The following is a 15,002-nucleotide window of genomic DNA, read 5'->3' as shown; positions in this document are numbered from 1 at the left end:
AGCACAAGAACAAGGTGCAATTCAAATTAATGAGGCAGAAAAGGAAAAGCTTGAAGAGACTGATTTGACACCCAAACCGAAGGGGCTAGCAGCAATTCGAGCACTAGTAACTTTATCAGAATTTGGCACTCCTTCCAATCAAACTCTTTAGAGGCCAAGCATAGATGCAACACCTTTGCAATTCTTTGTGTCGAGTCCTATTTCATCAAAGGTAGACGAGGTAATTACCTATGGAGATGTTAACCTAGATGAAGAAATTATATTCGCCAAGTTTGATCTTATAGCAATAATAATTGATCAGATGGGTGTACTTCAAGAAGCCCTAGCAATTAAGAAACATCAAGAACTGCTCAGAAGGGAGCATAGGCAGAAGCAATCTTTGATTAAGATCAAAGAAATTTTCTTAGATGCATTAAGTCTATCTACTCCAGATGAAACAAATCCAATCATTGAATAATTGACCAACATAGTGGAAAGAGTAAGTGATACAAACCTTGATACTAATGCCAAATTATTAGAATGGTCTGAGAAGAAGTTTCAAAGTAAAGTAAATGAGAAGATATCTAGTTAAATAATAGTTACACAAGTTGTATTGGCAACTAAGATAGAAAGTGTGAAGAAGGTACTAGAGAACATTTTCTCTTTATACACCAAACTATGTAATCCTACACTCTTCACACAGGAAATAAGGAATCACATCCTGAGCTTGGAAAGTCAAATGCAGTCATCCAGAGCTAAATTGCCCATGACTCTAGCTCAAAGTGAGAAACATTTCAGAACACTCTTGCAAACCCAAAGTCAGTTAGCTACACTATCTACAAATGAAGCCAACATAAGGGCTAAATTGATAACCATCCAGACTATGTTGACTCCTCGCATGGAGACTCTACATGAGGAGTTAGGCTATGTAGAAATGATCTTATGAAGAAAGACCCCAATATTTCTATATTAGATGGCCTAGTACACCTTGCTACTGAGCTAGCCATCCAAATTAAGTCTTTGGAGGTAGCTTGTGACAATTGGGATGTTGCTCTTAAGATTACTCTTGAGGTCCATAAATCCTTTTTGGACAAACACACTATTTGTGTATAACCCATTGACATCAGTGTCAAAAGGGGGGAGTAAGAATTATGGGTGATAAGAGTTATAGGAGAGTGAGTAAGGGGGAGAAAGAATGGGAGGATAAGAGTAAAGGGAGAGAAAGAGTAGAAAGTAGAAAATAGAGAAAGAGTATCAGCATTGAGGCAAATCTCCTCAGCAGGAGAGATTTTGATAGAAATTACAGAATAGAACAGATCAAACAACTCAGGGGGAGTTATGAGATTTTTTGAGGTATAAACTATTGCAAATTTTGATATTTTGAAATTTTGTATAGAATCTGAATAGTCAGTTATGTTATGCTCATAAGAATAAAAGTATTAATACATGACCAAGTTTTTTTGACACTCATGTCAAAGGGGGAGATTTTTTATCTCAGAATGGTTTTGACAATTGAGTGTTTATACACTTAAGTCATTTACTTAATTCATGCCAAACAAGTAACATATGTCCAACACAACATATAAGTTAGAGCATGTTGAGTAAATAGTGAGTGTCAAGTCACTCATATGACGAGTCACTCAAGTGCCAAGCAGATAGCATATGCCGAATGATTTAGGAGCTGAGCAAGCAATGCATGTTGAATCATTTAAATGTTGAGTGACAGTATTGAAGTCAGTATGTGCTGAGCACTAGGGACTTCAGTTGCCGAGTAACACAGTTTTGTCATAGTTGTTTGTATTGGCACAAACTACTATGTAAACCATTTTTTAGCTGACTTAAAGATTGAATTGTGATATTTTGGTGATAAGGACAAATCTTAAGTTGGAATCCCTATGTATTACATGCACCCAATCAAGTAAAGGGAAGGTTTAAGCAACAATATGGATGAATCACAGTTGTTGATTCATACCTAACCCTAAGTCACCTAGGTCTTCTTAAGGAAGAAAAACCCTAAAATTTCTACGAGCGAGAAAGGTAATGAATGAATGATCAAGGAGAGTTTTGCATGTGCAAACTAGGACATTCATGGTGACCAAGGCATTATGATTTGAATTGTATTGCAAAATTAGTTAAAGGAGAATAGAGGAAGGAAATAGTGAACAATAGAGAGATATTTGATCAAGAAGGATCAAGTACACAATAGGATAGAGGTGATATGTCATCAAGCATAAGAGTGCTAATCATAGGATCAATGTCAAGACATTCTAACAAGTGAATCAGTTAAATCTCTTAATAGAGTAGTCCTAACAAGCTGTATTGAAATCCTCTAACAAGGTGCTTGCTTAATTATGAGTTGAAGTCCTTTAATTAGACACACTTTTAACAAGGTGTTGAAATCCTTTAACAGGTAAGATCTAACAATCTTTGTAAGCCTTTAATAGGGCAGACCTTTCACAAGGTAGATCATGTTTCATGATCAAACATTGTAACCTTCATTGGATACACTCTATTACTATAGTAGTGAGGATTTTTGGGTGTCATCCCCACCCCATTTTTACCTTCTCATTGGAGGGTTTCTGGGTAATCATATCTTATGTCATATGTGGGAATGCTTACTTGTTTACATACTTTAGATGTATATGTTTTGCATGGTATTTCAGTTTACTTATTGAATATCTAAGATGGTTGTGTGGTGAATATTTTATGGGTCAAAATTTAAAGCATTGATTCACCCCACCACCCCCCAAAAGATTCACCTTTCCTATTGTAATTCCAAAAATTATATGGTGGACTTATTTGATTATGGATACTATGAATTTATGCTATGTATATTTACTTCATTCTTGCTTCCAATTACTATGTGATGTAGTGAGTGATGTAAATAGATTATTTTAATGTAATTAAATAAATTGTTAGTTACGCGATTTAATGCACTTATCACTTCGATTGTATTATTATATGCAATTGCACTTGATCATGTTGTTTAGTGTGCAGGATTTATATCCCTAATAGTGGCACATGAAGTTAGTGATTCAGTTGTTTATACCTAGCAAATGTTGTCCCTATACGGGTGGCCTATTTTGTTTAATTGTTAATTAAATGCTCTAGTGATTTAATAAATCCATATTCATCGCATTTGTGATGAGACCAATATTATGTCTATGCATTTAGATATCCACATTGGTCATGGAAATTATTAAGGAATATCGTGAATTAATGTTTTAAGGTTATTTTGGTATTTGATCTTGTTATTTTAATTACTGGTAGCTTTTCCGTAATTGAATTCCATTTAATTAGAATTACCCAATTTTGCCTAGGTTGAAAAGGGATTTATTTTAGTGAGTTGGTTATTTTCATGTTTTAATATTTCACTTTTAAAGCAAATATATATCCCAAAAAGTGAATTATTCCTCATTTCTCTCTTTCGAATTGGAAATTGGAGAGAAAAAATCCCAAATCCTCTTAAGGAGGTGTTTTTGTTTTACTAGTTGGGGAAAGCTACGGTTGTGGGATCATAATGAGATTGATCTCGTTGGATCCGACTTGGGGATACCTTGGTTTGTTGATACTTTTGGCAGTTCTCATGAAGCGACTATTTTATTGCAAGTATTCTTATTTTTGCTCTTTCAGTTGTGAGGTAGGGTTCTTGAATTTTTGTGTTGTAGATCTATTTCTAAGTCTATTTCTGGTACTAATATGTTAGGAGGCAAAGAAATAGTGTTCCCCTTCATTCCTGTATATTGGCTCTACCCGGTTGGGTGAGTATGAGCATTTGTTGCTTTTTAGTGTGGGCTTTGGGGGTTTTGGACCATTATGCTAGGCATTTTTGCATATGGACTCCAAACCCAAATTTTATTTGATATTTGGGGTTTTTATACCCGATTGGAACTAGGGTTTCAATTTTGTTGATTTTTGTCAATATTGGTTTTTGGGCTTTTTTTGCTTCGCCTCGATTTGTGTTCCACCCAATTTTCTTGTGTGTTTCTTAGCACTCAAGTGGGTCATAGAATCAAATTATCCATAAGGAACCCAATCTAAACATAGATGTCTTGTTCCTACATTGGGATTTTTGTCAAATACATACACCCAATTATGTGCTCGATGGAGTAATTTTATACTTGGTTATTTTATTGTTTCTCATCTAGCCCTTGTTGTTTATGAACTTTGTATAGTTGGTGTTCCCACACATGAGTACATGAGAGTGCACTTGTTACGTTCTTGCAAGACCCAAACTCCTGATTGCTTTTAGTTGAGTTATGTTCATTGGGGTTGGGTTGGGAAATTGCATTACCTATGGGCACTCATCATGTGATGTACATGGGTACATAGAGTAGACCAGTGGAGGGGCTTCTCTCATAACCCCAGGTCATGTTCCCAATAACCTGTTGACATGAAGAAGTTTCTAATAAGTGATAACTAAATGAATTAATGGGTAACAAAACTAAGATAATAAAATGTGACATACCTGTATGATTCATCTAATAATATGTGCATGTATGGTTCATCTAAGGGTAGGTGTCTATACAGTTCATTCGAGGACATAGTGTGATGGCCTCCCGAGGGGGAGTTTCTGCATGATGTTTAGCTTGGGCTCTGTGATGCCAAGCAATCTACTCTCCACGAGAGTCCTTATGTAGTAGACCCATAATTCATCTGACCAGGACCTATTGTATTGCATTCTCTTAGGATCTTGGTTTCAATCCACAATATCGTTTGGTGTGATTGTTAGGCATAGATGATTGTATTGCGTATGTTTGTGGTCAAATCACTATCTCCATTAGCATAGTGAGAGTGGGCCTATGGGTTCCATGTGGTTGGGATGCGTAGCTACCTATACCACTATTGGGGACTGACTTACAAAGTTGGCCTTCCTCCATGTTCAATTCCAGAGCTGAATGTTCATATGGTTCTACGTAATATTCTGGCATATGTTCAGTTGTGATTTTTTTATTTCCATTTATTGAGATTGTTGATTTATGTACATGTATGTTCACTGCGATGTTGCTTTCCACATGATTACATTAGATGTTACAATTTAGATGTTCAAGTTATTGATCTTCCTTATGATTTCAAATGTTTACTCCTTTACTATTGTGGTTCCAGTACTCCAGAGTGTGGAGGTTCTAACTCTATTTTCCTTCTAAATTGATCGTCGAGCCTTTTCTTGCAAACTTGGGTGACATTGGTTCAACATTGGGTGAACTATGGAAGTATTGCATGGCTATAGAGAGAAATATTGTGTGATACTAGAAACTATCACACGACAGTAGCAAGAACTATTGTGCGATATTGTTAAAATATCGCATGGTAATAGCAAAGTATATTGTGCAATACTGGAAAGTATCACATGGTGGTTGTAAGAAGTATTGTCTAGCAGTAGTGAACAATATTGTACGATAGTGGAAAGTATCACACAATACCAAAAAAGTGTCGCACAGGTTCTATGTGAAACCCTTCTTGGGATAATAGTAGGTATTTTTGGACTTGTCGATTGCATTTCAAAGGGTGTTTTGGATACCCTATTGGGCTGTGCACCTTCCTAGGTCTTCCCAGTTCAAAGATTTAAGTGGTTCGTGTTGTTTGACTTTCTTAGTCAGTTATTGAATGCATTGGAAAGTAGTGACACTTGGAGATCGTTGGTTGCTTGGATTGTTTGGTTAAGTCTTCCATTGTGGTTTTTTGATCGGTTACATGTTGATGTTGTTTGAATCCATGCTTGTTACTTTAAAAGAATATATTGGCTTATATTCATCTTGTTCCAAGGATCTCTAGGTGGGGCATTACAAGATGACACCATTTCTTCTATGGGTATTTATACATTTTCCAAACTGAATTAGCCCCAAATGCCTTGTTTTTCTTTGATAAATCTAGAAGATCGAATACCTCCCACTTCATTTCCAGATGGCATATCAGTTAATGAAACCAAAGGAATTTTGGACTCACCTGCCAAATTGCTTGTCCACAAAAAATTACAATTAATTTTCTCAAGTTGCTTAATAACCCCACTGGATGCTTGGAGAGCTGAGAAATAATAATTAGGAATTGCTAAGAGTAGTGATTTAACCAATCAAACTCTTCCATATAAAGATAACCACCTCACTTTCCATGCAACAATATGTGCTTTAATTCTATCAATAGTGTTCTTCTAGTATTTAGCTTAATTACAACCCATGAAAAATGGAACACCAGGATAAGATGAAGGTAAGAATTCTTGTGGAAAACTCAAAATTTGAACGATTTTCTTGGAGATAATTGGATTCATATTAAATATATATATTTTTGGATTTTTGCACATTAACTATTTTACCTAAAGAGATTATATATAACTCCAAAATGTTTTTGATTTTCTTGGGTTCATTAATGTTTTCCCTCTCAAATAAAAGAGTATCATTAGCAAATAAAGAATGAGTAACCCAAATGGAAGTACCTCCAACATGAATTCCTTTCCACAAGCCCAAAGAATGTCAATAACTTATGATTCTATTCAAGGATTCTGCCATAAGTATAAATAAAGAGGGAGAAATAGCATACTATTCTTATTGATCTTCATGGTCCAGAGTTTCCTCTTGGATTTCTTAATCTGCAGTTCATTGTCATGTGTCCACAGTATCCACAAATATTGTACAAAAATGAAATATTTCCTTCTCTTCTTAATGTTCTTATTAGTTGGCTTGGTATTTTTGTCAAAATAACTCTTTCTCTACAATGTTCAACTATATATCCATAATAATTGCATGTGTAATAGTAACCTGCAAAGCTTCCTCTTGATAATATGTTGTTAGACCTTGATCTTCACTCTTTTGTCTGATGTCTAAACTCATTGAAACTATAACAATGTCCATTAAAAAGTGTACCTCTTGGCATGTTAACCGATTTTCTTCTACAAATATTTGATGTATGCTCAATCTTTCCACAGTTGTAACAAGTAGGTTTTGTAGGTTTCTTACCTTGTATATTGATAGATTCCTTAGATTTCAATAATGGATCCTCTACTACCGATTTAGATGATTCGTTGATTTTGAATTTGTTATTACAAGTATAACCAAGACTAGTAGTATCTCCATATTTGCTTTGACTTTTTTGTTATTCACCAATCTCCTACATGCTTAGATCAAACTTTGTAACTCTCTCATTAACTTCCTTTTCAACTTTTAGATTATTCTTCAAATTTTCAACTTCCTTTCTTAGATTTATATTTTTAGTAAGTATCAACCTATTTTCTTCAATTGTTTCATTCAATGTGTTGTTTTCTTTTTGTAGCCTAAGAATGATATCATCTTTGTCTTTAATTATTTTCCCCATATGTCTCTTATCCATTTCAAGGCTTTCCTTGGCTTCTTTGGCAATCTTCATTCTTTTGAGTATCGTTGTCATCCTTGAGGCTTGAATCTCAAGTTCCTTTTGAGTTTAAGTTAAGTTTTCTTCCAAATTTGTGTTCTTTTACATCAGATTCACAACTGCTACATCAACTTCTTCAGAATTTGAACTCTTTTCTGATAGTTCTTCAAGGTTATCCATGCTTATGTGCAAGCGTTTTGACAATTCCTTCCTTTTGCAAATGATACTTTTTAACTTCTTCAAATCCTTAATTTTTTAAAGGGCTTCTTCCATTTTGTTTTCTCTCCTATACCTCTTCGTATTCCAAGATCTACCCTCAAGTTGTTAGGTTTTCCCTTTAGAGAACTAAGATTTGATACCAATTGTTGATTGGAAAGTTCAGGTATTGAGAGAGAGGGTGGGGGGTGAACTAGTATTAATAGATTTTCAATAATTACACTGTTATCCATAAATATACAACTTTATTTTTGAATAACCAATAATATTCATTGTATTATCGATATGTTGTAATTGAAAATAATAAAGTGAATAACAATAACACATAACAAAATTCATACATTTATAACACATAGACTCTTGGCCTAGCAAAAACCCATGTTTAGAAGGAAAAAAAATTGTGGTGGGGATGGTACCCACAACTCTTCACTGCAATAGAAAGAGGTTGTAGGTTAAGGTTATAACATGTCACTTTGTGAGCGACTTGCCCAATTAGGAGTGACTGAAATGTATCTAAACTCTTGTTAGGACTACTCCGCCAAGAGATATAATCTCAACTATATCGCTTTCACCATGTTAAAGGATTTACAAAAAGCTCATTCAATGGACTTATCAGTTTGGTTAGAGACTATTTTGTTAAGGGATTTTTCAATACCTTGTGGCAATTGTTAGGATTCCTTACAAGATAGTAATTTGACCTATATGTGCTTCCTTCCAAAGCTTTTTAGATCCCTTATGCTCTCAATCTTTATCTTCAATACTTCTATCCTTCTCAATTCACTTATCTACTTGATTAGTGCTTGTAAAAAAAATATCTTTCTCTATCATCTACTTTTTTCTATTCTGTCCTTACCTTTTATTCTTATTGATTCTTTCACTCCTAACCTTAGATCTTAGGATTCCTTAGTATCAATATTTGTATGAACTATTTGCCTTTTCATTCCCGACGACTACAATATGATTTTCCATTTGACTAATATATGTTGGCTTCCAATAGCTGACCTCCTTATTCTAATAACCATCTTATTATCCGATAGTGTGCTCTATATGCTATAGTATAGAACTCTTTACCTATAGAATTCTTTACTTTTCTATTTGACATCAATGAAAAAACTTATCTCTCACATTTTCATATGTCAATAATTTCCAACAACCAAAAAACTTCTAAAGCCCTATAGAGGGAATAGAACAATTTAATATTTAAGAAAATTCAATTTCTCTCGAAAATGGCCTTTTTGAAATATTGAAACATTTCATGTGCAAACACCCTATTCACTAATCATTGACCTATTAACACACTTCCTTACAATTCCAATGAGCTATAACACGAAGTTGTAGTTTTATTATTCTAAACATTAGATAACATTAGTGGAATATTAATTAGTTAGTTACTAACACGTCCAAGTTGGGAAAAGAAATAAAACTAAATTGCAATCAAATTCTAATCAGACTTTGAAGAAACTAAATATGAAAGATGATCAAATCCAACTTGGTGACTTGCTAAAAATAGGTAAGCTCTCTTATTATAAGTTGGAGAGCACCTTGGGAGACTAAATTGCTTCTGAAAGTGTCACTAGAATCTATAACACCATTTGAACTCAATATCATAAGCAAATGCCAATAAAAAATGAACCTAGAACCTTCAAGAATCTTGGAGTTGTCCCCAACACACCAAGAGGATTATGAGAAAATGTAGAAATAGATAGAGTTCTTGAAAAAATAGTATAACAATAGGGTTAACACTATTAAGAAAATGAGATCAGATTTAATACATGTTTATTTAATATGCCTACATGTCTCCCTCTTTAATGTAATGTATGTACTCTGATTCAAATTTATTTTCAAGTTTGATATATATATATACATATATATAGCTACCAACATGTAAGTATATCTTTATATTTAATTTCAATATAGCTGCAAGTGTATTTGTGAGATATTGTTGCAAACATAGTAACATTGTCTTTGTGTTTTGTTTGTTTCAACGTGCATTGATCTATTATTATAGATATGAGGCAAGTAATCATGTCCCGTATAGGGACATGTCTCTATATGGCCTAAGCCATGTAGGGACATGACCCAATATAGGGCATGTCTGATGATTTATTGGCATCAATTGATAACAATATCAAGGGTGTTGTTTCATATTAATATGATTTGCATTATAATCATGATCATTGTTGTCAAGCATATGATTTGTTTGATATAAATATATCAATCAGTGATGATAATCAGAAATTATAATATCAATTTTTGTTTGTATAGTAAGTGATTCACACGGAACACTGATCCAAAAAGAATTAAAGTATTGATCAATATGTTCTTATTGATTAGTGATCATTAGATAATATTAACAAAATATGAATATACATATATATACATGTGTTTGTGTGTGTGTGAATTATCTAATGATGATTAATTAGAGATGGTGATGCTTATCTAGTAACCATAATGATTGTTTAAAACAATTTATCTCTTGATCAAATCAATTTGACTAAAGCTACGAAATTAACACTCCCTCTTAGCTAGGGACAGTTGTTTGTTAGGTCAACATGCTATACTCTCAAGCAATGAGAGAGAAATATCATATCAATGTGATATTCTAGAGAATAGTGTGATTGAGGATAATAATATAGATCCAATATTATGTGGTACCCTATGATATAATCAAATTATGGTATATCCAAGAATATCATTCATAAGATATTCATCGTACTTATATTTTTCATGGTATGTGCACTTCATCAAGTATCATGTTGCAAACTGAAAAAAATCTATGCACATGGTGTCTCCAATGATACTACATCTCATAGTATCCAACTCATCATATATCAATAATGTAACCTAGTTATTTACATAAGAGATGTGTACTATAATGATCACCATAGACATTAACCAAATGACATCCATCATGATAGCAGGTTAAACTATTGTTAAGATCGTCACCTTTCATGATGTTTCTACAATCATGTAGTAACTCACATGACAAGAAAATAGTATGCACAGTTATCTTTTAATTTTTAAAATTTAACTAAAACTCAACCTCAAAATTATATTTTTATCATACCAAGTTTATCTCTGAAATGTTCCACTATTAATTTTGAGAGGGATTTGGTTAGAATGTTATCAATTTTCTCATTCGTGCTAATATATCTCATTTGTATAACATTTATTTCCACCATATCCCTGAAAAAATTGATAAGGGATCTTGATGTGTTTTGATCTATTATGAAATACTGGATTAACTAATAGTTTTATACAACTTTGATTATCACAGTGTATAATAGTGGGGTTCATGGATTATCCAAACAATCCAGTAGTTTCCTCAACCATGTGACTTCTTGAGCTTCCATGGATTTTGTAATGTACTTGGCTTCCATAGAACTTTGTGCAACTAAAGCTTGCTTTTTGTTGAGCTAGGATATTATGGCAAATCCTAAGCTAAAACAATACCCTAAGGTACTTTTTCAATCAACAACATTGCCGGCCCAATCTAAGTTGAAATTTCCATGAAAACTTATATCTACATTTTCATATTTTAATCTTAGTCCAATAGTTCCACATAGATACCTCATGATATGTTTTGTTGCTACAAGATGGATTTTTCCAAGAACACACTTAAACTAACTAAGAGTGTTTGTATCATAATAGATGTCTGGCCCGATATTTACCAAATACACCAAAGATCCAATTATCTATTGATAGAGAATAGGATCGACTAGTTCTAAATTAGAGGCTATGTCTTATAGTTTATGTAGATTTATTTCCATAGGCGTAAACATAGATTTGTTATCCATCATTCCAAATCTATTTATAATATCTATACTGTATTTACCTTGATTTATAATGATACAATTTTCTTCTTGTCATACTTACAGGAAGTGATACAAGAGGCCTAGGTCCTTAATATCAAATTCAAAAGCAAGATCTTGTTTGCATTTCATGACGAGATGATCTCCATCTGTGATCAGTAAATCATCAACTTAAAGAACTAGGATTAACATATAATTGTTTTTTATATTGAAATAGATATTATGGTCTATTTCATTCTTGGAAAATCCCAACTTTGTAATGTAATTATCTATCCTTTCATACCAGGCTCCAGGGGCTTGTTTGAGGCCATAAAGAGCCTTCTTCAATCGAAAAACATGAGAAGTGTCGTACTGAATAATAAACCCTTTAGGTTGTTGTAGGTATACTTCCTCTTCTATAATACCATTCATAAATGCAGTCTTTACATCCATCCAACGATATCTTCCACCCTTTGAAATGATGATAGCAATTATGGTTCTTACCAAAGTGTACCTAGAAGCTAGGGAAAATGTTTCTTCATAATCAATTCGTGTCTTTTGTGAGAAACCTCTGGCAACAAATATGTTTTGTGTTTTTCAATACTTCCGTTGCATGTTTGATTATAAATAGCCATATGGATGATACAACTGGTTTTCCTTTAGGCCTAGGCACAATGTCGCATACATCATTTTTCAGAATGGACTGATACTCTTTGATCATGGTATCCTTCCAAACTTGATGTTTTAGTGCTAACTCAACATTTGAAGGTTCGAACTTAATAAGTTCATTCACAGGAGTGATATAATTTGAGTAACCTCTTGGTTTCTTGCTTTCTCTAAATGTGCCCTTAAGTGCAACATTCTTATGTTTCTTCAATTAGTTTCCTTACCCAAAGTAGTCTTTTTCTATTATTAGTAGGTTTAGGAGGTCTAGGAGTAGAATTCCTAGGTTCATTAATTTCTACAAGTGTCTAGCTTTGAAGATCAAGGTCAAGATCTTCTTCCAAGTCTTGAGGAGACTTATCATCTGTCTCGGTAATGTTTTTAGATATTTTTTAGGTGTTTTCTTCTTCAAAAGTTACACCTATGCTAAGTAAAATTATTTTCTGACCAAGAACCTATACACTGTAGGCTTTGGATGACTAATTATATCCAAAAATATCCCTTTCCTTCATGATCTAATTTGGATCTTCTCTTTAGGAATGTGAATATAAATTGGATTCCCAACTATTCTTAAGTAGCTTAAGTAGGGTTCATTTCAAATAAAAGCTTCTTCAGGAATTATATTGTGAAGACTAGAATGAGGACATCTATTTTGTATGTAAACTGCAGTATTAGAGACTTCTGCCCAAAATGAAGTATGAAGGTTTTGATCATGCATCATAGATTTAACAACTTCTACTATGGTCCTATTATTCCTTTCTACTACCCCACTTTGTTGAGGGTTATATGGAACACTGTACTCCCTCTTAAACCTAGTATTACTACAAAATTCTTTAAATTTTTCTGAGATATACTCTCCCTCATTATGTGACCTTAGAGTTTTGATTGTTTTCTCAATCATGTTTTCAACTAAGGTTTTAAATTCTTTGAATTTTCCTAATACTTCATTTGATTCAAGTTTTAGAAAATAAATCCAAGTTTTCCTAGAGTAGTCGTCAACAAAAATAACATAGTACCAAAATCCTCCTATGGAGGGTACCATCATTGGTCCACTTAAATCAATGTGAATAAATTCAAGCACATTTTTAGATTTGTGTTACTGCAATGAAAAGTCCCTTTAGAATTCTTACCTAATGCACAACCATTACATATTCCATCATGTCCATCGTTTAATCTAGGTAGTCCTGTAACAAGTTTTTCTATGGAATGTGGGGTACATAAGCAAAGATGTCCTAACCTTCTATGTCATATTTCATTTGTAGTAAAAATATCATCATGGGTCAAGGCCTAATTTTGAACATTGCATAGTTTATACAAACATTCGTCGTGAACTCTTATTGTATATGTATTCTCAATGTTAGAGTTCTTAGGCCAAGTAAGTACTTTCCTGTCCAACGTGATATGAGACCCTTTGTCTTCTAGGGTTGAGATGGATACTAGATTTATTTTGATTTTTGGTACAAATAGCACTCCAATTAGTTGCAAGGAAACTCTAGATTTTAATTGGATTGTGAATGTCCTTATTCCTTTCACAAGGTTGAGTGGAGTTATCTCCTATAGTGACTTCTTCATTTAAACTTTTTTCAAGGCTATCTAGTTCTTTAAATTTGTTTCTATGATGGGATGTTGCAATATCAATTACCCAAGTATTTTCGTTGGTCATTAGTTTGCTTGATAACATTGAAAAGAATATCATTCTTTTTGTATCCTTGACTTCTGCTAGTGAGGCTTGATTCTTGAGTCTTTTCTAGCATTTTAGGGTAAAATGTCCATACTTGCCACCTATAGCATTGTACCTTAGGCATATCCTTCTTTCTTTTGAATGAATGTTTATTGGTGTCTTTTCCCCTTTTCCGTTTAAAGCTTCATTTCTTCCCTTTCTTGTGTGAGGTTATATTCAATATTTGAATCTCTTCGCTAGATTTTCTTATTTTGATCCCTTTGGTGATCAATCTTGGCTCTTCTCAAATACAATCAATTTTTAATCGATCAAATTTTGAAAGTTTGAATGTGACACATCCCTTGTATGAACAACTTCCAAGATGTGGGAAGTTTGATGAGAGCCAACATTGCTAAATCTTTGTTGTCACGTATATGTCCAATTATAGATAATTAGTCCCTTATTCAATTATTCTAACAAAATAAGATGTAATAGTTTCACCCTTATTCATGTTTATATGGTCCAATTGTTGCTTTAGTGCAAGAGCTCGACTAATATTGTTTACCTCATACATGTTTTATAAGAAGGTAAACATGATATGTGCAGTGTCCAATTTTGATATAACAAAAACTATATGATCCTTCAGTGTGTCCATTAGGATTTTCATAGTTTTGTTGTTATTATTTTTCTATATGGGTTTTCTCATTCTCATCATCTAGTATAGGTAAAGTAATTTCTCCAAATGAGTCTAATTCTTGTTCTCTGTGTCATTAATTTGAGTTTCCACGAAACGAAGTTTGTGACACCTTCAAGTCTATCTTCAACTCTAATTCTGTTCACCATCATTGTTAATCTCCTTTTGGTGTTTTAGATCTTTTGTGATTATATTTACTCTTGGTATTATTTAACTTGGCTCCAAGAAAATAGGAACAGGTTTAATACCTGTTTATTTAATATATCTGTCTTTAATGTGATGTACTCTTAATTTGAATTTCCTTGTTGATGAATTATGACCAATATCCTGCTTGCAAGTTTGTATATATATGGCTGCCAACCTGCAAGTATATCTTTAAATTTACTTCTAATATAGCTGCAAGCGTATTTGTAAGATATCGTTGCAAATTAATAGCATTGTCTTTGTTTTTTGTGCGTTCCGATGTGCAGCAATCTATATTATCATATATATGAGGCAAGTAATCATGTCCCGTGTAGGGACATGTCTCTACGTGGCCTAAGCCGCATATGGACATGACCCTACATGGGGCATGTCCAATGATTTATTGGCATCGGTTCATAACAATATCAATCGTGTCGTTTCATATTAATATGATCTGTATTATAATCATGATCGT

The sequence above is a fragment of the Cupressus sempervirens genome, chromosome 9, assembly GCF_028749045.1.
Source record: "Cupressus sempervirens isolate cs-2001-9-10 chromosome 9, ASM2874904v1, whole genome shotgun sequence".
NCBI lineage: Eukaryota > Viridiplantae > Streptophyta > Pinopsida > Cupressales > Cupressaceae > Cupressus > Cupressus sempervirens.
Note: the sequence above shows the minus strand (reverse complement) of the source record.